This window comes from Carcharodon carcharias, chromosome 13, assembly GCF_017639515.1.
Source record: "Carcharodon carcharias isolate sCarCar2 chromosome 13, sCarCar2.pri, whole genome shotgun sequence".
In the NCBI taxonomy this organism is placed as follows: domain Eukaryota; kingdom Metazoa; phylum Chordata; class Chondrichthyes; order Lamniformes; family Lamnidae; genus Carcharodon; species Carcharodon carcharias.
The window spans coordinates 67533804-67559634 of NC_054479.1; positions in this window are offsets into that span (position 1 = coordinate 67533804).

The following is a 25831-nucleotide window of genomic DNA, read 5'->3' on the forward strand; positions in this document are numbered from 1 at the left end:
GCAGTTCTGTGATTGGTAACACTGGAGAACCGTCCTGTGATTGGTAACACTGGAGAACAGTCCTGTGATTGGTAACACTGGAGAACAGTCCTGTGATTGGTAACAACTGGGGAACAGTCCTGCCCGTGGTAATGCTGGAGAACAGTCCTGTGATTGGTAACACTGGAGAACAGTCCTGTGATTGGTAACACTGGAGAACAGTCCTGTGATTGGTAACACTGGGGAACAGTCCTGCCCGTGGTAACGCTGGAGAACAGTCCTGTGATTGGTAACACTGGAGAACAGTCCTGTGATTGGTAATGCTGGAGAACAGTCCTGTCCTTGGTAACAACAGGGAACAGTCCAGTGATTGGTAACACTGGAGATGCGTCCTGTGAAAGGTAACACTGGAGAACAGTCCTGTGATTGGGAACAGTGATGAACCAACCTGTGATTGTTAACACTGGAGAACAGTCCTGCGATTGGCAACACTGGTGAACCGTCTTATGATTGTTAACACTGGAGAACCGTTCTCTGATTGGTAACACTGGAGAACCGTCCTGTCCTTGGTAACAATGGAGAAAATCCTGTGATTGGTAACACTGGGGAACAGTCCTGCCATTGGGAACACTGGAGAACTGTCCTGTCCTTGGTAACACTGGAGAACCGTCCTGTGTTTGCTAACACTGGAGAACAGTCCTGTGATTGGTAACCCTGGAGAACCGTCCTGTGATTTGTAACACTGGAGAACAGTCCTGTGATTGGTAACACTGGAGAACCGTCCTGTGATTGGTAACACTGGAGAATAGTCCTGTGATTGGTAACAATGGAGAACATTCCTGTGACTGTTAACACTGGCGAACAGTTCTGTCCTTGGAAACAATGGTGAACAGTCTTGTGATTGGTAAAACTAGAGAAGAGTCCTGTCCTTGGTAACACTGGAGGACAGACCTCCGATTGGTAACACTGGAGAACAGTCCAGTCCTTGGTTTCACTGGGAAACCGTCCTGTGATTGGTAACACTGGAGAACAGTTCGGTGATTGTTAACGCTGTTGAACAGTACAGTCCTTGGTAACACTGGGGAACCGTCCTGTAATTGGTAACACTGGAGAACAGTCCTGTGATTGGTAACAAAGGAGTACAGTCCTGTGATTGGTAACACCTGGGAACAGTCCTGAGATTGGTAACTCTGGAGAACAGTCCTATGATTGGTAACACAGGAGAACAGTCCTGTGATTGGTAACACTGAGGAAAAGTCCTGCCCTTGGTAACACTGGAGAACAGTCCTGTGACTGGTAACACTGGAGAATAGTCCTGTGATTGGTAACACTGGGGAACAGTCCTGCCCTTGGTAACACTGGAGAACAGTCCTGTGATTGGTAACACTGAGGAAAAGTCCTGCCCTTGGTAACACTGGAGAACAGTCCTGTGACTGGTAACACTGGAGAATAGTCCTGTGATTGGTAACACTGGGGAACAGTCCTGCCCTTGGTAACACTGGAGAACAGTCCTGTGATTGGTAACACTGGAGAACAGTCCTCTGATTGGTAACACTTGGGAACAGTCCTGCCCTTGGTAACAATGGAGTACAGTCCTGTGATTGGTAACACTGGGAAACCGTCCTGTGATTGGTAACACTGGGGTACAGTCCTGTCCTTGGTAACATTGGAGAACAGTCCTGTGATTGGTAACACTTGAGAACAGTCCAGTCCTTGATAACAGAGGGAAAGCGCCCTGTGATTGGTAACACTGGAGAACAGTCCTGTGATATCTAATGCTGGAGAGCAGTCCTGTGATTGGTAACACTGGGGAACCGTGCTGTGATTGGTAACACTGGAGAACAGTCTTGTGATTGGTAACACTGGAGAACAGTCCTGTGATTGGTAACACTGGAGAACCATCCTGTGATTGGTGACAATGGAGAACCGTCCTGCGATTGGTAACTATGGAGAGCAGTCCTGTGATTGGTAACACTGGAGAACTGTCTTGTGATTGGTAACACTGGAGAACCGTTCCTGTGATTGGTAACACTGGAGAACAGTCCTGTGATTGGTAACACTGGAGCACAATCCTGTGATTGGTAATGCTGGAGAACAGTCCTGTGTTTGGTAATGCTGGAGAACAGTCCTGTGATTGGTAACAGTGGAGAACAGTCCTGTCCTTGGTAATACTGGAGAACATTCCTGTGATTGGTAACACTGGGGAACAGTCCTGAGATTGGTAACTCTGGAGAACAGTCCTGTGAATGGTAACACTGGAGAACAGTCCTGTGATTGGTTACACTGGGGAACAGTCCTGCCCTTGGTAACACTGGAGAACAGTCCTGTGATTGGTAACACTGGGAAACCGTCCTGTGATTGGTAACACTGGGGTACAGTGCTGCCCTTGGTAACACTGGAGAACCGTCCTGTGATTGGTAACACTGGGATACCGTCCTGTGATTGGTAACAATGGGGAACAGTCCTGCCCTTGGTAACAGGGGAGAACAGTCCTGTGATTGGTATCACTGGAGAACAGTCCAGTCCTGGGTAACACAGGGAAACCGTCCTGTGATTGGTAACACTGGAGAACAGTGCTGTGATTGGTAACACTGGGGAACCATCCTGTGATTGGTAACACTGGAGAACAGTCCTGTGATTGGTTACACTGGAGAACCGTCCTATCATTGGTAAAACTGGAGAACCGTTCAATGAGTTTTAACACTGGAAAACCGTCCTGTCCTTGGTAACACTGGAGAACAGTCCTGTGATTGGTAACACTGGAGAACAGTCCTGTGATTGGTAACACTGGAGAACAGTCCTCTCCTTGGTAACACTGGGGAACAGTCCTGTCCTTGGTAACAGTGGGGAACAGTCCTGTCCTTGGTAACACTGGAGAACCATCCTGTGATTGGTAAAACTGGAGAACATTCTTGTGATTGGTAACACTGGAAAACAGTCCTGTCCTTGCTAACACTGGAGAACATTCCTATGATTGGTAACACTGGAGAACCGACCTGTGATTGGTAACACTTGGGAACAGTTCCGTGATTGGTAACACTGGAGAACCGTCCTGTGATTGGTAACACTGGAGAACAGTCCTTTGATTGGTAACACTGGAGAACAGTCCTGTCCTTGGTGATACTGGAGAACCGTCCTGTGATTGGTAACACTGGAGAACAGTCCTGTGATTGGTAACACTGGAGAACAGTCCTGTGATTGGTAACACTGGAGAACCATCCTGTGATTGTTGACCCTGGGCAACCGTCCTGCGATTGGTAATAATGCAGAGCAGTCCTGTGATTGGTAACACTGGAGGACTGTCCTGTGATTGGTAACACTGGAGAACCGTCCTGTGATTGGCAACACTGGAGAACAGTCCTGTGATTGGTAACACTGGGGAAAAGTCCTATCCTTGGTAACACTGGAGAACAGTCCTGTGATTGGTAACATTGGAGAACAGTCCTGTGATTGGTAACGCTGGAGAACAGTCCTGTGTTTGGTAATGCTGGAGAACAGTCCTTTCCTTGGTAACTCTGGCGAACAGTCCGGTCCTTGTTAACAAAGGAGAACAGTCCTGTGATTGGTAACACTGGAGTTCATTCCTGTGACTGTTAACAATGGCGAACAGTTCTGTCCTTGGAAACAATGGAGAACAGTCCTGTGATTGGTAACACTAGAGAAGAGTCCTGTCCTTGGTAACACTGGAGGACAGACCTCCGATTGGTAACACTGGAGAATAGTTCGGTGATTGTTAACGCTGTTGAACAGTACAGTCCTTGGTAACACTGGGGAAACGTCCTGTGATTGGTAACACTGGAGAACAGTCCTGTGATTGGTAACAAAGGAGTACAGTCCTGTGATTGGTAACACCTGGGAACAGTCCTGAGATTGGTAACTCTGGAGAACAGTGATATGATTGGTAACACAGGAGAACAGTCCTGTGATTGGTAACACCTGGGAAAAGTCCTGCCCTTGGTAACACTGGAGAACAGTCCTGTGACTGGTAACACTGGAGAATAGTCCTGTGATTGGTAACACTGGGGAACAGTCCTGCCCTTGGTAACACTGGAGAACAGTCCTCTGATTGGTAACACTGGAGAACAGTCCTCTGATTGGTAACACTGGGGAACAGTCCTGCCCTTGGTAACAATGGAGTACAGTCCTGTGATTGGTAACACTGGGAAACCGTCCTGTGATTGGTAACACTGGGGTACAGTCCTGCCCTTGGTAACACTGGAGAACAGTCCTGTGATTGTTAACACTTGAGAACAGTCCAGTCCTTGGTAACACAGGGAAAGCGCCCTGTGATTGGTAACACTGGAGAACAGTCCTGTGATTGGTAATGCTGGAGAACAGTCCAGTCCTTGTTAACAATGGGGAACAGTCCTGTGATTGGTAACACAGGAGAACAGTCCAGTGATTGGTAACACTGGAGAAACGTCCTGTGATTGGTAACACTGGAGAACAGTAATTTGATTGGTAACAATGGAGAACCATTCTGTGATTGTTAACACTGGAGAACAGTCCTATGATTGGTAACACTGGAGAACCGTCCTGACCTTGGTAACAATGGAGAAAAAGCTGTGATTGGTAACACTGGGAAACCGTCCTGTGATTGGTAACACTGGGGTACAGTCCTGTCCTTGGTAACATTGGAGAACAGTCCTGTGATTGGTAACACTTGAGAACAGTCCAGTCCTTGATAACAGAGGGAAAGCGCCCTGTGATTGGTAACACTGGAGAACAGTCCTGTGATATCTAATGCTGGAGAGCAGTCCTGTGATTGGTAACACTGGGGAACCGTGCTGTGATTGGTAACACTGGAGAACAGTCTTGTGATTGGTAACACTGGAGAACAGTCCTGTGATTGGTAACACTGGAGAACCATCCTGTGATTGGTGACAATGGAGAACCGTCCTGCGATTGGTAACTATGGAGAGCAGTCCTGTGATTGGTAACACTGGAGAACTGTCTTGTGATTGGTAACACTGGAGAACCGTTCCTGTGATTGGTAACACTGGAGAACAGTCCTGTGATTGGTAACACTGGAGCACAATCCTGTGATTGGTAATGCTGGAGAACAGTCCTGTGTTTGGTAATGCTGGAGAACAGTCCTGTGATTGGTAACAGTGGAGAACAGTCCTGTCCTTGGTAATACTGGAGAACATTCCTGTGATTGGTAACACTGGGGAACAGTCCTGAGATTGGTAACTCTGGAGAACAGTCCTGTGAATGGTAACACTGGAGAACAGTCCTGTGATTGGTTACACTGGGGAACAGTCCTGCCCTTGGTAACACTGGAGAACAGTCCTGTGATTGGTAACACTGGGAAACCGTCCTGTGATTGGTAACACTGGGGTACAGTGCTGCCCTTGGTAACACTGGAGAACCGTCCTGTGATTGGTAACACTGGGATACCGTCCTGTGATTGGTAACAATGGGGAACAGTCCTGCCCTTGGTAACAGGGGAGAACAGTCCTGTGATTGGTATCACTGGAGAACAGTCCAGTCCTGGGTAACACAGGGAAACCGTCCTGTGATTGGTAACACTGGAGAACAGTGCTGTGATTGGTAACACTGGGGAACCATCCTGTGATTGGTAACACTGGAGAACAGTCCTGTGATTGGTTACACTGGAGAACCGTCCTATCATTGGTAAAACTGGAGAACCGTTCAATGAGTTTTAACACTGGAAAACCGTCCTGTCCTTGGTAACACTGGAGAACAGTCCTGTGATTGGTAACACTGGAGAACAGTCCTGTGATTGGTAACACTGGAGAACAGTCCTCTCCTTGGTAACACTGGGGAACAGTCCTGTCCTTGGTAACAGTGGGGAACAGTCCTGTCCTTGGTAACACTGGAGAACCATCCTGTGATTGGTAAAACTGGAGAACATTCTTGTGATTGGTAACACTGGAAAACAGTCCTGTCCTTGCTAACACTGGAGAACATTCCTATGATTGGTAACACTGGAGAACCGACCTGTGATTGGTAACACTTGGGAACAGTTCCGTGATTGGTAACACTGGAGAACCGTCCTGTGATTGGTAACACTGGAGAACAGTCCTTTGATTGGTAACACTGGAGAACAGTCCTGTCCTTGGTGATACTGGAGAACCGTCCTGTGATTGGTAACACTGGAGAACAGTCCTGTGATTGGTAACACTGGAGAACAGTCCTGTGATTGGTAACACTGGAGAACCATCCTGTGATTGTTGACCCTGGGCAACCGTCCTGCGATTGGTAATAATGCAGAGCAGTCCTGTGATTGGTAACACTGGAGGACTGTCCTGTGATTGGTAACACTGGAGAACCGTCCTGTGATTGGCAACACTGGAGAACAGTCCTGTGATTGGTAACACTGGGGAAAAGTCCTATCCTTGGTAACACTGGAGAACAGTCCTGTGATTGGTAACATTGGAGAACAGTCCTGTGATTGGTAACGCTGGAGAACAGTCCTGTGTTTGGTAATGCTGGAGAACAGTCCTTTCCTTGGTAACTCTGGCGAACAGTCCGGTCCTTGTTAACAAAGGAGAACAGTCCTGTGATTGGTAACACTGGAGTTCATTCCTGTGACTGTTAACAATGGCGAACAGTTCTGTCCTTGGAAACAATGGAGAACAGTCCTGTGATTGGTAACACTAGAGAAGAGTCCTGTCCTTGGTAACACTGGAGGACAGACCTCCGATTGGTAACACTGGAGAATAGTTCGGTGATTGTTAACGCTGTTGAACAGTACAGTCCTTGGTAACACTGGGGAAACGTCCTGTGATTGGTAACACTGGAGAACAGTCCTGTGATTGGTAACAAAGGAGTACAGTCCTGTGATTGGTAACACCTGGGAACAGTCCTGAGATTGGTAACTCTGGAGAACAGTGATATGATTGGTAACACAGGAGAACAGTCCTGTGATTGGTAACACCTGGGAAAAGTCCTGCCCTTGGTAACACTGGAGAACAGTCCTGTGACTGGTAACACTGGAGAATAGTCCTGTGATTGGTAACACTGGGGAACAGTCCTGCCCTTGGTAACACTGGAGAACAGTCCTCTGATTGGTAACACTGGAGAACAGTCCTCTGATTGGTAACACTGGGGAACAGTCCTGCCCTTGGTAACAATGGAGTACAGTCCTGTGATTGGTAACACTGGGAAACCGTCCTGTGATTGGTAACACTGGGGTACAGTCCTGCCCTTGGTAACACTGGAGAACAGTCCTGTGATTGTTAACACTTGAGAACAGTCCAGTCCTTGGTAACACAGGGAAAGCGCCCTGTGATTGGTAACACTGGAGAACAGTCCTGTGATTGGTAATGCTGGAGAACAGTCCAGTCCTTGTTAACAATGGGGAACAGTCCTGTGATTGGTAACACAGGAGAACAGTCCAGTGATTGGTAACACTGGAGAAACGTCCTGTGATTGGTAACACTGGAGAACAGTAATTTGATTGGTAACAATGGAGAACCATTCTGTGATTGTTAACACTGGAGAACAGTCCTATGATTGGTAACACTGGAGAACCGTCCTGACCTTGGTAACAATGGAGAAAAAGCTGTGATTGGTAACACTGGGGAACAGTCCTGCCCTTGGGACCACTGGAGAACTGTCCTGTCCTTGGTAACACTAGAGAACAGTCCTGTGATTGGTAACACTGGAGAACAGTCCTGTGATTGGAAACCTTGGAGAAAAGTCCTGTGATTGGTAACACTGGGATACCGTCCTGTGATTGTTAACAATGGGGAACAGTCCTGCCCTTGGTAACAGGGGAGAACAGTCCTGTGATTGGTAATACTGGAGAACAGTCCAGACCTGGGTAACATAGGGAAACCGTCCTGTGATTGGTAACACTGGAGAACCGTCCTGTGATTGGTAACACTGGAGAACAGTCCTCTGATTGGTAACACTGGGGAACAGTCCTGTGGTTGGTAACACTGGAGAACAGTCCTCTCCTTGGTAACACTGGGGAACAGTCCTGTCCTTGGTAACAGTGGGGAATAGTCCTGTCCTTGGTAACACTGGAGAACCATCCTGTGATTGGTAAAACTGGAGAAAAGTCCTGTGATTGGTAACACTGGAGAACAGTCCTGTCCTTGGTAACACTGGAGAACATTCCTGTGATTGGTAACACTGGAGAACCGACCTGTGATTGGTAACACTTGGGAACAGTTCTGTGATTGGTAACACTGGAGAACCGTCCTGTGATTGGTAACACTGGAGAACAGTCCTGTGATTGGTAACACTGGAGAACAGTCCTGTGATTGGTAACACTGGAGAACCATCCTGTGATTGTTGACACTGGGGAACCGTCCTGCGATTGGTAATAATGGCGAGCAGTCCTGTGATTGGTAACACTGGAGGACTGTCCTGTGATTTGTAACACTGGAGAACCGTCCTGTGATTGGCAACAGTGGAGAACAGTCCTGTGATTGGTAACACTGGGGAAAAGTCCTATCCTTGGTAACACTGGAGCACATCCTGTGATGGGTAACGCAGGAGAACAGTCCTGTGTTTGGTAATGCTGGATAACAATCCTTTCCTTGGTAACTCTGGCGAACAGTCCGGTCCTTGTTAACAAAGGAGAACAGTCTTGTGATTGGTAACACTGGAGAACATTCCTGTGACTGTTAACACTGGCGAACAGTTCTGTCCTTGGAAACAATGGAGAACAGTCCTGTGATTGGTAACACTAGAGAAGAGTCCTGTCCTTGGTAACACTGGAGGACAGACCTCCGATTGGAATCACTGGGGAACCGTCCTGTGATTGGTAACACTGGAGAACAGTCCTGTGATTGGTAACAAAGGAGTACAGTCCTGTGATTGGTAACACCTGGGAACAGTCCTGAGATTGGTAACTCTGGAGAACAGTCCTATGATTGGTAACACAGGAGAACAGTCCTGTGATTGGTAACACTGGGGAAAAGTCCTGCCCTTGGTAACACTGGAGAACAGTCCTGTGACTGGTAACACTGGAGAATAGTCCTGTGATTGGTAACACTGGGGAACAGTCCTGCCCTTTGTAACACTGGAGAACAGTCCTGTGATTGGTAACACTGGAGAACAGTCCTCTGATTGGTAACACTGGGGAACAGTCCTGCCCTTGGTAACAATGGAGTACAGTCCTGTGATTGGTAACGCTGGAGAACAGTCCTGTGTTTGGTAATGCTGGAGAACAGTCCTGTGATTGGTAACACTGGAGAGCAGTCCTGTCCTTGGTAACACTGGAGAACATTCCTGAGATTGGTAACTCTGGAGAACAGTCCTATGATTGGTAACACTGGGGAAAATTCCTGCCCTTGGTAACACTGGAGAACAGTCCTGTGAATGGTAAAAATGGAGAACAGTCCTGTGATTGGTTACACTAGGGAACTGTCCTGCCCTTGGTAACACTGGAGAACAGTCCTGTGATTGGTAACACTGGGGAACAGTCCTGCCCTTGGTAACAATGTAGTACAGTCCTGTGATTGGTAACACTGGGAAACCGTCCTGTGATTGGTAACACTGGGGTACAGTCCTGCCCTTGGTAACACTGGCGAACAGTCCTGTGATTGTTAACACTTGAGAACAGTCCAGTCCTTGGTAACACAGGGAAAGCGCCCTGTGATTGGTAACACTGGAGAACAGTCCTGTGATTGGTAATGCTGGAGAACAGTCCAGTCCTTGTTAACAATGGGGAACAGTCCTGTGATTGGTAACACTGGAGAACAGTCCTGTGATTGGTAACACTGGAGAACAGTCCTGTGATTGGTAACACTGGAGAACCATCCTGTGATTGTTGACACTGGGGAACCGTCCTGCGATTGGTAATAATGGAGAGCAGTCCTGTGATTGGTAACACTGGAGGACTGTCCTGTGATTGGTAACACTGGAGAACCGTCCTGTGATTGGCAACACTGGAGAACAGTCCTGTGATTGGTAACACTGGGGAACAGTCCTATCCTTGGTAACACTGGAGCACATCCTGTGATTGGTAACGCAGGAGAACAGTCCTGTGTTTGGTAATGCTGGATAACAGTCCTTTCCTTGGTAACTCTGGCGAACAGTCCGGTCCTTGTTAACAAAGGAGAACAGTCTTGTGATTGGTAACACTGGAGAACATTCCTGTGACTGTTAACACTGGCGAACAGTTCTGACCTTGGAAACAATGGAGAACAGTCCTGTGATTGGTAACACTAGAGAAGAGTCCTGTCCTTGGTAACACTGGAGGACAGGCCTCCGATTGGTAACACTGGAGAACAGTCCTATGATTGGTAACAAAGGAGTACAGTCCTGTGATTGGTAACACCTGGGAACAGTCCTGAGATTGGTAACTCTGGAGAACAGTCCTATGATTGGTAACACAGGAGAACAGTCCTGTGATTGGTAACACTGGGGAAAAGTCCTGCCCTTGGTAACACTGGAGAACAGTCCTGTGACTGGTAACACTGGAGAATAGTCCTGTGATTGGTAACACTGGGGAACAGTCCTGCCCTTTGTAACAGTGGAGAACAGTCCTGTGATTGGTAACACTGGAGAACAGTCCTCTGAGTGGTAACACTGGGGAACAGTCCTGCCCTTGGTAACAATGGAGTACAGTCCTGTGATTGGTAACACTGGGAAACCGTCCTGTGATTGGTAACACTGGGGTACAGTCCTGTCCTTGGTAACATTGGAGAACAGTCCTGTGATTGTTAACACTTGAGAACAGTACAGTCCTTGGTAACACAGGGAAACCGCCCTGTGATTGGTAACACTGGAGAACAGTCCTGTGATATGTAATGCTGGAGAGCAGTCCTGTGATTGGTAACACTGGGGAACCATGCTGTGATTGCTAACACTGGAGAACAGTCTTGTGATTGGTAACACTGGAGAACAGTCCTGTGATTGGTAACACTGGAGAACAGTCCTGTGATTGGTAACACTGGAGAACCATCCTGTGATTGTTGACACTGGGGAACCGTCCTGCGATTGGTAATAATGGAGAGCAGTCCTGTGATTGGTAACACTGGAGGACTGTCCTGTGATTTGTAACACTGGAGAACCGTCCTGTGATTGGCAACACTGGAGAACAGTCCTGTGATTGGTAACACTGGGGAAAAGTCCTATCCTTGGTAACACTGGAGCACATCCTGTGATGGGTAACGCAGGAGAACAGTCCTGTGTTTGGTAATGCTGGATAACAATCCTTTCCTTGGTAACTCTGGCGAACAGTCCGGTCCTTGTTAACAAAGGAGAACAGTCTTGTGATTGGTAACACTGGAGAACATTCCTGTGACTGTTAACACTGGCGAACAGTTCTGTCGTTGGAAACAATGGAGAACAGTCCTGTGATTGGTAACACTAGAGAAGAGTCCTGTCCTTGGTAACACTGGAGGACAGACCTCCGATTGGAATCACTGGGGAACCGTCCTGTGATTGGTAACACTGGAGAACAGTCCTGTGATTGGTAACAAAGGAGTACAGTCCTGTGATTGGTAACACCTGGGAACAGTCCTGAGATTGGTAACTCTGGAGAACAGTCCTATGATTGGTAACACAGGAGAACAGTCCTGTGATTGGTAACACTGGGGAAAAGTCCTGCCCTTGGTAACACTGGAGAACAGTCCTGTGACTGGTAACACTGGAGAATAGTCCTGTGATTGGTAACACTGGGGAACAGTCCTGCCCTTTGTAACACTGGAGAACAGTCCTGTGATTGGTAACACTGGAGAACAGTCCTCTGATTGGTAACACTGGGGAACAGTCCTGCCCTTGGTAACAATGGAGTACAGTCCTGTGATTGGTAACGCTGGAGAACAGTCCTGTGTTTGGTAATGCTGGAGAACAGTCCTGTGATTGGTAACACTGGAGAACAGTCCTGTCCTTGGTAACACTGGAGAACATTCCTGAGATTGGTAACTCTGGAGAACAGTCCTATGATTGGTAACACTGGGGAAAATTCCTGCCCTTGGTAACACTGGAGAACAGTCCTGTGAATGGTAAAAATGGAGAACAGTCCTGTGATTGGTTACACTAGGGAACTGTCCTGCCCTTGGTAACACTGGAGAACAGTCCTGTGATTGGTAACACTGGGGAACAGTCCTGCCCTTGGTAACAATGTAGTACAGTCCTGTGATTGGTAACACTGGGAAACCGTCCTGTGATTGGTAACACTGGGGTACAGTCCTGCCCTTGGTAACACTGGAGAACAGTCCTGTGATTGTTAACACTTGAGAACAGTCCAGTCCTTGGTAACACAGGGAAAGCGCCCTGTGATTGGTAACACTGGAGAACAGTCCTGTGATTGGTAATGCTGGAGAACAGTCCAGTCCTTGTTAACAATGGGGAACAGTCCTGTGATTGGTGACACTGGAGAGCAGTCCTGTGATTGGTAACATTGGAGAACAGTCCTGTGATTGGTAACACTGGAGAACCATCCTGTGATTGTTGACACTGGGGAACCGTCCTGCGATTGGTAATAATGGAGAGCAGTCCTGTGATTGGTAACACTGGAGGACTGTCCTGTGATTGGTAACACTGGAGAACCGTCCTGTGATTGGCAACACTGGAGAACAGTCCTGTGATTGGTAACACTGGGGAAAAGTCCTATCCTTGGTAACACTGGAGCACATCCTGTGATTGGTAACGCAGGAGAACAGTCCTGTGTTTGGTAATGCTGGATAACAGTCCTTTCCTTGGTAACTCTGGCAAACAGTCCGGTCCTTGTTAACAAAGGAGAACAGTCTTGTGATTGGTAACACTGGAGAACATTCCTGTGACTGTTAACACTGGCGAACAGTTCTGTCCTTGGAAACAACGGAGAACAGTCCTGTGATTGGTAACACTAGAGAAGAGTCCTGTCCTTGGTAACACTGGAGGACAGACGTCCGATTGGTAACACTGGAGAACAGTCCTGTGATTGGTAACAAAGGAGTACAGTCCTGTGATTGGTAACACCTGGGAACAGTCCTGAGATTGGTAATTCTGGAGAACAGTCCTATGATTGGTAACACAGGAGAACAGTCCTGTGATTGGTAACACTGGGGAAAAGTCCTGCCCTTGGTAACACTGGAGAACAGTCCTGTGACTGGTAACACTGGAGAATAGTCCTGTGATTGGTAACACTGGGGAACAGTCCTGCCCTTGGTAACAGTGGAGAACAGTCCTGTGATTGGTAACAGTGGAGAACAGTCCTCTGAGTGGTAACACTGGGGAACAGTCCTGCCCTTGGTAACAATGGAGTACAGTCCTGTGTTTGGTAACACTGGGAAACCGTCCTGTGATTGGTAACACTGGGGTACAGTCCTGTCCTTGGTAACATTGGAGAACAGTCCTGTGATTGTTAACACTTGAGAACAGTACAGTCCTTGGTAACACAGGGAAACCGCCCTGTGATTGGTAACACTGGAGAACAGTCCTGTGATATGTAATGCTGGAGAGCAGTCCTGTGATTGGTAACACTGGGGAACCATGCTGTGATTGCTAACACTGGAGAACAGTCTTGTGATTGTTAACACTGGAGAACAGTCCTGTGATTGGTAACACTGGAGAACCATCCTGTGATTGGTGACAATGGAGAACCGTGCTGCGATTGGTAACTATGGAGAGCAGTCCTGTGATTGGTAACACTGGAGAACAGTCCTGTGATTGGTAACACTGGAAAACCGTTCCTGTGATTGGTAACACTGGAGAACAGTCCTGTGATTGGTAACACTGGGGAACAGTCCTATCCTTGGTAAGACTGGAGAACGGTCCTGTGATTGGTAACACTGGAGCTCAATCCTGTGATTGGTAACGCTGGAGAACAGTCCTGTGTTTGGTAATGCTGGTGAACAGTCCTGTGATTGGTTACACTGGAGAACATTCCTGTCCTTGGTAACACTGGAGAACATTCCTGTGATTGGTAACTCTGGAGAACAGTCCTATGATTGGTAACACTGGGGAAAAGTCCTGCCCTTGGTAACACTGGAGAACAGTCCTGTGACTGGTAAAACAGGAGAACAGTCCTGTGATTGGTAACACTAGGGAACTGTCCTGCCCTTGGTAACACTGGAGAACAGTCCTGTGATTGGTAACACTGGATAACAGTCCTGTGATTGGTAACACTGGGGAACAGTCCTGCCCTTGGTAACAATGTAGTACAGTCCTGTGATTGGTAACACTGGGAAACCGTCCTGTGATTGGTAACACTGGGGTACAGTCCTGCCCTTGGTAACACTGGAGAACAGTCCTGTGATTGGTTACACTAGGGAACTGTCCTGCCCTTGGTAACACTGGAGAACAGTCCTGTGATTGGTAACACTGGATAACAGTCCTCTGATTGGTAACACTGGGGAACAGTCCTGCCCTTGGTAACAATGGAGTACAGTCCTGTGATTGGTAACACTGGGAAACTGTCCTGTGATTGGTAACACTGGGGTACAGTCCTGCCCTTGGTAACACTGGAGAACAGTCCTGTGATTGTTAACACTTGAGAACAGTCCAGTCCTTGGTAACACAGGGAAAGCGCCCTGTGATTGGTAACACTGGAGAACAGTCCTGTGATTGGTAATGCTGGAGAACAGTCCAGTCCTTGTTAACAATGGGAAACAGTCCTGTGATTGGTAACACAGGAGAACAGTCCAGTGATTGGTAACACTGGAGAAAAGTCCTGTGATTGGTAACACTGGAGAACAGTAATTTGATTGGTAACAATGGAGAACCCTCCTGTGATTGTTAACACTGCAGAACAGTCCTGTGATTGGTAACACTGGAGAACCGTCCTGTCCTTGGTAACAATGGAGAAAATCCTGTTATTGGTAACACTGGGGAACAGTCCTGCCCTTGGGACCACTGGAGAACTGTCCTGTCCTTGGTAACACTGGAGAACAGTCCTGTGATTGGTAACACTGGAGAACAGTCATGTGATTGGAAACCTAGGAGAACCGTCCTGTGATTGGTAACACTGGGATACCGTCCTGTGATTGGTAACAATGGGGAACAGTCCTGCCCTTGGTAACAGGGGAGAACAGTCCTGTGATTGGTAACACTGGAGAACAGTCCAGTCCTGGGTAACACAGGGAATCCGTCCTGTGATTGGTAACACTGGAGAACAGTGCTGTGATTGGTAACACTGGAGAACCGTCCTGTGATTGGTAACACTGGAGAACCATCCTGTGATTGGTAACACTGGAGAACAGTCCTGTGATTGGTTACTCTGGAGAACCGTCCTATGATTGGTAAAACTGGAGAACCGTTCTGTGAGTTTTAACACTGGAAAACCGTCCTGTCCTTGGTAACACTGGAGAACAGTCCTGTGATTGGTAACACTGGAGAACAGTCCTGTGATTGGTAACACTGGAGAACAGTCCTCTCCTTGGTAACACTGGGGAACAGTCCTGTCCTTGGTAACAGTGGGGAACAGTCCTGTCCTTGGTAACACTGGAGAACCATCCTGTGAATGGTAAAACTGGAGAACAGTCCTGTGATTGGTAACACTGGAGAACAGTCCTGTCCTTGGTAACACTGGAGAACATTCCTGTGATTGGTAACACTGGAGAACCGACCTGTGATTGGTAACACTTGGGAACAGTTCTGTGATTGGTAACACTGGAGAACCGTCCTGTGATTGGTAACATTGGAGAACAGTCCTGTGATTGGTAACACTGGGGTACAGTCCTGCCCTTGGTAACACTGGAGAACAGTCCTGTGATTGTTAACACTTGAGAACAGTCCAGTCCTTGGTAACACAGGGAAAGCGCCCTGTGATTGGTAACACTGGAGAACAGTCCTGTGATTGGTAATGCTGGAGAACAGTCCAGTCCTTGTTAACAATGGGGAACAGTCCTGTGATTGGTAACACAGGAGAACAGTCCAGTGATTGGTAACACTGGAGAAACGTCCTGTGATTGGTAACACTGGAGAACAGTAATTTGATTGGTAACAATGGAGAACCATCCAGTGATTGTTAACACTGGAGAACAGTCCTGTGATTGGTAACACTGGAGAACCGTCCTGTCCTTGGTAACAATGGAGAAAATCCTGTGATTGGTAACACTGGGGAACAGTCCTGCCCTTGGGACCACTGGAGAACTGTCCTGTCCTTGGTAACACTGGAGAACAGTCCTGTGATTGGTAACACTGGAGAACAGTCCTGTGTTTGGAAACCTTGGAGAACCGTCCTGTGATTGGTAACACTGGAGAACAGTCCTGTGAATGGTAAAACTGGAGAACAGTCCTGACCTTGTTAACACTGGAGAAGAGTCCTGTGATTGGTAACACTGGAAAACAGTCCTGTGATTGGAAACCCTGGAGAACCGTCCTGTGATTGGTAATACTGGATAACAGTCCTGAGATTGGTAACACTGGAGAACCGTCATGTGATTCGTAACACTGGAGAATAGTCCTGTGATTGGTAACAATGGAGAAGCGTCCTGGAGAACAGTCCGTGCATGGTAACACTGGAGAACAGTCCTGTGATTGTAAACACTGCAGAGCAGTCCTGTGATTAGTAACACTGGAGAACAGTCCTGTGATTGGTAATACTGGAGAACCGTCCTGCGATTGGTAACACTGGAGAGCAGTCCTGCGATTGGTAACACCTGGGAACAGTCCTGTCCTTGGTAACACTGGAGAACAGTCCTGTGATTGGTAACGCTGGAGAGCAGTCCTGTGATTGGTAACACTGGGGAACCGTCCTGTGATGGGTAACACTGGAGATCAGTCTTGTGATTGGTAACACTGGAGAACAGTCCTGTAATTGGTAACACTGGAGAACCATCCTGTGATTGGTGATACTGGAGAACCGTCCTGCGATTGGTAACAATGGAGAGCAGTCCTGTGATTGGTAACACTGGAGAACTGTCCTGTTATTGGTAACACTGGAGAACTGTCCTTTGATTGGTAACACTGGAGAACCGTCCTGTGATTGGTAACACTGGAGAACAGTCCTGTGATTGGTAACACTGGAGAACAGTCCTATCCTTGGTAACACTGGAGAACAGTCCTGTGTATGGTAACACTGGAGCACAATCCTGTGATTGGTAACGCTTGAGAACAGTCCTGTGTTTGGTAACGCTGGAGAACAGTCCTGTGATTGGTAACACTGGACAACATTTCTGTGATTGGTAACACTGGGGAACAGTCCTGAGATTGGTAACACAGGAGAACAGTCCTGTGATTGGTAACACTGGGGAAAAGTCCTGCCCTTGGTAACACTGGAGAACAGTCCTGCGACTGGTAACACTGTAGTACAGTCCTGTGATTGGTAACACTGGGGAACAGTCCTGCCCTTTGTAACACTGGAGAACACTCCAGTGATTGGTAACACTGGGGAACAGTCCTGCCCTTGGGACAACTGGAGAACTGTCCTGTCCTTGGTAACACTGGAGAACAGTCCTGTGATTGGTAACACTGGAGAACAGTCCTGTGATTGGAAACCCTGGAGAACCGTCCTGTGATTGGTAACACTGGAGAACAGTCCTGAGATATGTAATGCTGGAGAGCTGTCCTGTGATTGGTAACACTGGGGAACCGTGCTATGATTGGTAACACTGGAGAACAGCCTTGTGATTGGTAACACTGGAGAACAGTGCTGTGATTGGTAACACTGGAGAACCATCCTGTGATTGGTGACACTGGAGAACCGTCCTGCGATTGGTAACAATGGAGAGCAGTCCTGTGATTGGTAACACTGGAGAACTGTCCTGTGATTGGTAACACTGGAGAAACGTCCGGTGATTGGTAACACTGGAGAACAGTCCTGCGATTGGTAACACTGGGGAACAGTCCTATCCTTGGTAACACTGGACAACAGTCCTGTGATTGGTAACACTCGAGCACAATCCTGTGATTGGTAACGCTGGAGAACAGTCCTGTGTTTGGTAATGCTGGAGAACAGTCCTGTGAATGGTAACACTGGAGAACAGTCCTGTCCTTGGTAAAACTGGAGAACATTCCTGTGATTGGTAACACTGGGGAACAGTCCTGAGATTGGTAACACTGGGGAAAAGTCCTGCCGTTGGTAACACTGGAGAACCGTCCTGTGAATGGTATCACTGGAGAACAGTCCTGTGATTGGTTACACTGGGGAACAGTCCTGCTCTTGGTAACACTGGGGAACTGTCCTTTGATTGGTAAAACTGGAGAACATTCCTCTGATTGGTAACACTTGGGAACAGTCCTGCCCTTGGTAACAATGGAGTACAGTCCTGTGATTGGTAACACTGGGAAACCGTCCTGTGATTGGTAACACTGGGGTACAGTCCTGCCCTTGGTAACACTGGAGAACAGTCCTGTGATTGTTAACACTTGAGAACAGTCCAGTCCTTGGTAACACAAGGAAAGCGCCCTGTGATTGGTAACACTGGAGAACAGTCCTGTGATTGGTAATGCTGGAGAACAGTCCAGTCCTTGTTAACAATGGGGAACAGTCCTGTGATTGGTAACACAGGAGAACAGTCCAGTGATTGGTAACACTGGAGAAACGTCCTGTGATTGGTAACACTGGAGAACAGTAATTTGATTGGCAGCAATGGAGAACCATCCTGTGATTGTTAACACTGGAGAACAGTCCTGTGATTGGTAACACTGGAGAACCGTCCTGTCCTTGGTAACAATGGAGAAAATCCTATTATTGGTAACACTGGGGAACAGTCCTGCCCTTGGGACCACTGGAGAACTGTCCTGTCCTTGGTAACACTGGAGAACAGTCCTGTGAATGGTAACAATGGAGAACAGTCCTGTGATTGGTTACACTAGGGAACTGTCCTGCCCTTGGTAACACTGGAGAACAGTCCTGTGATTGGTAACACTGGATAACAGTCCTCTGATTGGTAACACTGGCGAACAGTCCTGCCCTTGGTAACATTTTAGTACAGTCCTGTGATTGGTAACACTGGGAAACCGTCCTGTGATTGGTAACACTGGGGTACAGTCCTGCCCTTGGTAACACTGGAGAACAGTCCTGTGATTGGTTACACTAGGGAACTGTCCTGCCCTTGGTAACACTGGAGAACAGTCCTGTGATTGGTAACACTGGATAACAGTCCTCTGATTGGTAACACTGGGGAACAGTCCTGCCCTTGGTAACAATGGAGTACAGTCCTGTGATTGGTAACACTGGGAAACTGTCCTGTGATTGGTAACACTGGGGTACAGTCCTGCCCTTGGTAACACTGGAGAACAGTCCTGTGATTGTTAACACTTGAGAACAGTCCAGTCCTTGGTAACACAGGGAAAGCGCCCTGTGATTGGTAACACTGGAGAACAGTCCTGTGATTGGTAATGCTGGAGAACAGTCCAGTCCTTGTTTACAATGGGGAACAGTCCTGTGATTGGTAACACAGGAGAACAGTCCAGTGATTGGTAACACTGGAGAAACGTCCTGTGATTGGTAACACTGGAGAACAGTAATTTGATTGGTAACAATGGAGAACCATCCTGTGATTGTTAACACTGCAGAACAGTCCTGTGATTGGTAACACTGGAGAACCGTCCTGTCCTTGGTAACAATGGAGAAAATCCTGTGATTGGTAACACTGGGGAACAGTCCTGCCCTTGGGACCACTGGAGAACTGTCCTGTCCTTGGTAACACTGGAGAACAGTCCTGTGATTGGTAACACTGGAGAACAGTCATGTGATTGGAAACCTAGGAGAACCGTACTGTGATTGGTAACACTGGGATACCGTCCTGTGATTGGTAACAATGGGGAACAGTCCTGCCCTTGGTAACAGGGGAGAACAGTCCTGTGATTGGTAACACTGGAGAACAGTCCAGTCCTGGGAAACACAGGGAATCCGTCCTGTGATTGGTAACACTGGAGAACAGTGCTGTGATTGGTAACACTGGAGAACCGTCCTGTGATTGGTAACACTGGAGAACCATCCTGTGATTGGTAACACTGGAGAACAGTCCTGTGATTGGTTACTCTGGAGAACCGTCCTATGATTGGTAAAACTGGAGAACCGTTCTGTGAGTTTTAACACTGGAAAACCGTCCTGTCCTTGGTAACACTGGAGAACAGTCCTGTGATTGGTAACACTGGCGAACAGTCCTGTGATTGGTAACACTGGAGAACAGTCCTCTCCTTGGTAACACTGGGGAACAGTCCTGTCCTTGGTAACAGTGGGGAACAGTCCTGTCCTTGGTAACACTGGAGAACCATCCTGTGAATGGTAAAACTGGAGAACAGTCCTGTGATTGGTAACACTGGAGAACAGTCCTGTCCTTGGTAACACTGGAGAACATTCCTGTGATTGGTAACACTGGAGAACCGACCTGTGATTGGTAACACTTGGGAACAGTTCTGTGATTGGTAACACTGGAGAACCGTCCTGTGATTGGTAACATTGGAGAACAGTCATGTGATTGGTAACACTGGGGTCCAGTCCTGCCCTTGGTAACACTGGAGAACAGTCCTGTGATTGTTAACACTTGAGAACAGTCCAGTCCTTGGTAACTCAGGGAAAGCGCCCTGTGATTGGTAACACTGGAGAACAGTCCTGTGATTGGTAATGCTGGAGAACAGTCCAGTCCTTGTTAACAATGGGAAACAGTCCTGTGATTGGTAACACAGGAGAACAGTCCAGTGATTGGTAACACTGGAGAAACGTCCTGTGATTGGTAACACTGGAGAACAGTAATTTGATTGGTAACAATGGAGAACCAGCCTGTGATTGTTAACACTGGAGAACAGTCCTGTGATTGGTAACACTGGAGAACCGTCCTGTCCTTGGTAACAATGGAGAAAATCCTGTGATTGGTAACACTGGGGAACAGTCCTGCCCTTGGGACCACTGGAGAACTGTCCTGTCCTTGGTAACACTGGAGAACAGTCCTGTGATTGGTAACACTGGAGAACAGTCCTGTGTTTGGAAACCTTGGAGAACCGTCCTGTGATTGGTAACACTGGAGAACAGTCCTGTGAATGGTAAAACTGGAGAACAGTCCTGACCTTGTTAACACTGGAGAAGAGTCCTGTGATTGGTAACACTGGAAAACAGTCCTGTGATTGGAAACCCTGGAGAACCGTCCTGTGATTGGTAACACTGGATAACAGTCCTGAGATTGGTAACACTGGAGAACCGTCATGTGATTGGTAACACTGGAGAATAGTCCTGTGATTGGTAACAATGGAGAAGCGTCCTGGAGAACAGTCCTGTGCATGGTAACACTGGAGAACAGTCCTGTGATTGTAAACACTGCAGAGCAGTCCTGTGATTAGTAACACTGGAGAACAGTCCTGTGATTGGTAATACTGGAGAACCGTCCTGCGATTGGTAACACTGGAGAGCAGTCCTGCGATTGGTAACACCTGGGAACAGTCCTTTCCTTGGTAACACTGGAGAACAGTCCTGTGATTGGTAACGCTGGAGAGCAGTCCTGTGATTGGTAACACTGGGGAACCGTCCTGTGATTGGTAACACTGGAGATCAGTCTCGTGATTGGTAACACTGGAGAACAGTCCTGTGATTGGTAACACTGGAGAACCATCCTGTGATTGGTGACACTGGAGAACCGTCCTGCGATTGGTAACAATGGAGAGCAGTCCTGTGATTGGTAACACTGGAGAACTGTCCTGTTATTGGTAACACTGGAGAACTGTCCTTTGGTTGGTAACACTGGAGAACCGTCCTGTGATTGGTAACACTGGAGAACAGTCCTGTGATTGGTAACACTGGAGAACAGTCCTATCCTTGGTAACACTGGAGAACAGTCCTGTGCATGGTAACACTGGAGCACAATCCTGTGATTGGTAACGCTTGAGAACAGTCCTGTGTTTGGTAATGCTGGAGAACAGTCCTGTGATTGGTAACACTGGACAACATTTCTGTGATTGGTAACACTGGGGAACAGTCCTGAGATTGGTAACACAGGAGCACAGTCCTGTGATTGGTAACACTGGGGAAAAGTCCTGCCCTTGGTAACACTGGAGAACAGTCCTGCGACTGGTAACACTGCAGTACAGTCCTGTGATTGGTAACACTGGGGAACAGTCCTGCCCTTTGTAACACTGGAGAACACTCCAGTGATTGGTAACACTGGGGAACAGTCCTGCCCTTGGGACAACTGGAGAACTGTCCTGTCCTTGGTAACACTGGAGAACAGTCCTGTGATTGGTAACACTGGAGAACAGTCCTGTGATTGGAAACCCTGGAGAACCGTCCTGTGATTGGTAACACTGGAGAACAGTCCTGAGATATGTAATGCTGGAGAGCTGTCCTGTGATTGGTAACACTGGGGAACCGTGCTATGATTGGTAACACTGGAGAACAGCCTTGTGATTGGTAACACTGGAGAACAGTGCTGTGATTGGTAACACTGGAGAACCATCCTGTGATTGGTGACACTGGAGAACCGTCCTGCGATTGGTAACAATGGAGAGCAGTCCTGTGATTGGTAACACTGGAGAACTGTCCTGTGATTGGTAACACTGGAGAAACGTCCGGTGATTGGTAACACTGGAGAACAGTCCTGCGATTGGTAACACTGGGGAACAGTCCTATCCTTGGTAACACTGGACAACAGTCCTGTGATTGGTAACACTCGAGCACAATCCTGTGATTGGTAACGCTGGAGAACAGTCCTGTGTTTGGTAATGCTGGAGAACAGTCCTGTGAATGGTAACACTGGAGAACAGTCCTGTCCTTGGTAAAACTGGAGAACATTCCTGTGATTGGTAACACTGGGGAACAGTCCTGAGATTGGTAACACTGGGGAAAAGTCCTGCCGCTGGTAACATTGGAGAACCGTCCTGTGAATGGTATCACTGGAGAACAGTCCTGTGATTGGTTACACTGGGGAACCGTCCTGCTCTTGGTAACACTGGGGAACTGTCCTTTGATTGGTAACACTGGAGAACATTCCTCTGATTGGTAACACTTGGGAACAGTCTAGTCCTTGTTAACAATGGGGAACAGTCCTGTGATTGGTAACACAGGAGAACAGTCCAGTGATTGGTAACACTGGAGAAACGTCCTGTGATTGGTAACACTGGAGAACAGTAATTTGATTGGTAACAATGGAGAACCATCCTGTGATTGTTAACACTGCAGAACAGTCCTGTGATTGGTAACACTGGAGAACCGTCCTGTCATTGGTAACAATGGAGAAAATCCTGTTATTGGTAACACTGGGGAACAGTCCTGCCCTTGGGACCACTGGAGAACTGTCCTGTCCTTGGTAACACTGGAGAACAGTCCTGTGATTGGTAACACTGGAGAACAGTCATGTGATTGGAAACCTAGGAGAACCGTCCTGTGATTGGTAACACTGGGATACCGTCCTGTGATTGGTAACACTGGGGAACAGTCCTGTCCTTGGTAACAGGGGAGAACAGTCCTGTGATTGGTAACACTGGAGAACAGTCCAGTCCTGGGTAACACAGGGAATCCGTCCTGTGATTGGTAACACTGGAGAACAGTGCTGTGATTGGTAACACTGGAGAACCGTCCTGTGATTGGTAACACTGGAGAACCATCCTGTGATTGGTAACACTGGAGAACAGTCCTGTGATTGGTTACTCTGGAGAACCGTCCTATGATTGGTAAAACTGGAGAACCGTTCTGTGAGTTTTAACACTGGAAAACCGTCCTGTCCTTGGTAACACTGGAGAACAGTCCTGTGATTGGTAACACTGGCGAACAGTCCTGTGATTGGTAACACTGGAGAACAGTCCTCTCCTTGGTAACACTGGGGAACAGTCCTGTCCTTGGTAACAGTGGGGAACAGTCCTGTCCTTGGTAACACTGGAGAACCATCCTGTGAATGGTAAAACTGGAGAACAGTCCTGTGATTGGTAACACTGGAGAACAGTCCTGTCCTTGGTAACACTGGAGAACATTCCTGTGATTGGTAACACTGGAGAACCGACCTGTGATTGGTAACACTTGGGAACAGTTCTGTGATTGGTAACACTGGAGAACCGTCCTGTGATTGGTAACATTGGAGAACAGTCATGTGATTGGTAACACTGGGGTCCAGTCCTGCCCTTGGTAACACTGGAGAACAGTCCTGTGATTGTTAACACTTGAGAACAGTCCAGTCCTTGGTAACACAGGGAAAGCGCCCTGTGATTGGTAACACTGGAGAACAGTCCTGTGATTGGTAATGCTGGAGAACAGTCCAGTCCTTGTTAACAATGGGAAACAGTCCTGTGTTTGGTAACACAGGAGAACAGTCCAGTGATTGGTAACACTGGAGAAACGTCCTGTGATTGGTAACACTGGAGAACAGTAATTTGATTGGTAACAATGGAGAACCAGCCTGTGATTGTTAACACTGGAGAACAGTCCTGTGATTGGTAACACTGGAGAACCGTCCTGTCCTTGGTAACAATGGAGAAAATCCTGTGATTGGTAACACTGGGGAACAGTCCTGCCCTTGGGACCACTGGAGAACTGTCCTGTCCTTGGTAACACTGGAGAACAGTCCTGTGATTGGTAACACTGGAGAACAGTCCTGTGTTTGGAAACCTTGGAGAACCGTCCTGTGATTGGTAACACTGGAGAACAGTCCTGTGAATGGTAAAACTGGAGAACAGTCCTGACCTTGTTAACACTGGAGAAGAGTCCTGTGATTGGTAACACTGGAAAACAGTCCTGTGATTGGAAACCCTGGAGAACCGTCCTGTGATTGGTAACACTGGATAACAGTCCTGAGATTGGTAACACTGGAGAACCGTCATGTGATTGGTAACACTGGAGAATAGTCCTGTGATTGGTAACAATGGAGAAGCGTCCTGGAGAACAGTCCTGTGCATGGTAACACTGGAGAACAGTCCTGTGATTGTAAACACTGCAGAGCAGTCCTGTGATTAGTAACACTGGAGAACAGTCCTGTGATTGGTAATACTGGAGAACCGTCCTGCGATTGGTAACACTGGAGAGCAGTCCTGCGATTGGTAACACCTGGGAACAGTCCTTTCCTTGGTAACACTGGAGAACAGTCCTGTGATTGGTAACACTGGGGAACCGTCCTGTGATTGGTAACACTGGAGATCAGTCTTGTGATTGGTAACACTGGAGAACAGTCCTGTGATTGGTAACACTGGAGAACCATCCTGTGATTGGTGACACTGGAGAACCGTCCTGCGATTGGTAACAATGGAGAGCAGTCCTGTGATTGGTAACACTGGAGAACTGTCCTGTTATTGGTAACACTGGAGAACTGTCCTTTGGTTGGTAACACTGGAGAACCGTCCTGTGATTGGTAACACTGGAGAACAGTCCTGTGATTGGTAACACTGGAGAACAGTCCTATCCTTGGTAACACTGGAGAACAGTCCTGTGCATGGTAACACTGGAGCACAATCCTGTGATTGGTAACGCTTGAGAACAGTCCTGTGTTTGGTAATGCTGGAGAACAGTCCTGTGATTGGTAACACTGGACAACATTTCTGTGATTGGTAACACTGGGGAACAGTCCTGAGATTGGTAACACAGGAGCACAGTCCTGTGATTGGTAACACTGGGGAAAAGTCCTGCCCTTGGTAACACTGGAGAACAGTCCTGCGACTGGTAACACTGCAGTACAGTCCTGTGATTGGTAACACTGGGGAACAGTCCTGCCCTTTGTAACACTGGAGAACACTCCAGTGATTGGTAACACTGGGGAACAGTCCTGCCCTTGGGACAACTGGAGAACTGTCCTGTCCTTGGTAACACTGGAGAACAGTCCTGTGATTGGTAACACTGGAGAACAGTCCTGTGATTGGAAACCCTGGAGAACCGTCCTGTGATTGGTAGCACTGGAGAACAGTCCTGAGATATGTAATGCTGGAGAGCTGTCCTGTGATTGGTAACACTGGGGAACCGTGCTATGATTGGTAACACTGGAGAACAGCCTTGTGATTGGTAACACTGGAGAACAGTGCTGTGATTGGTAACACTGGAGAACCATCCTGTGATTGGTGACACTGGAGAACCGTCCTGCGATTG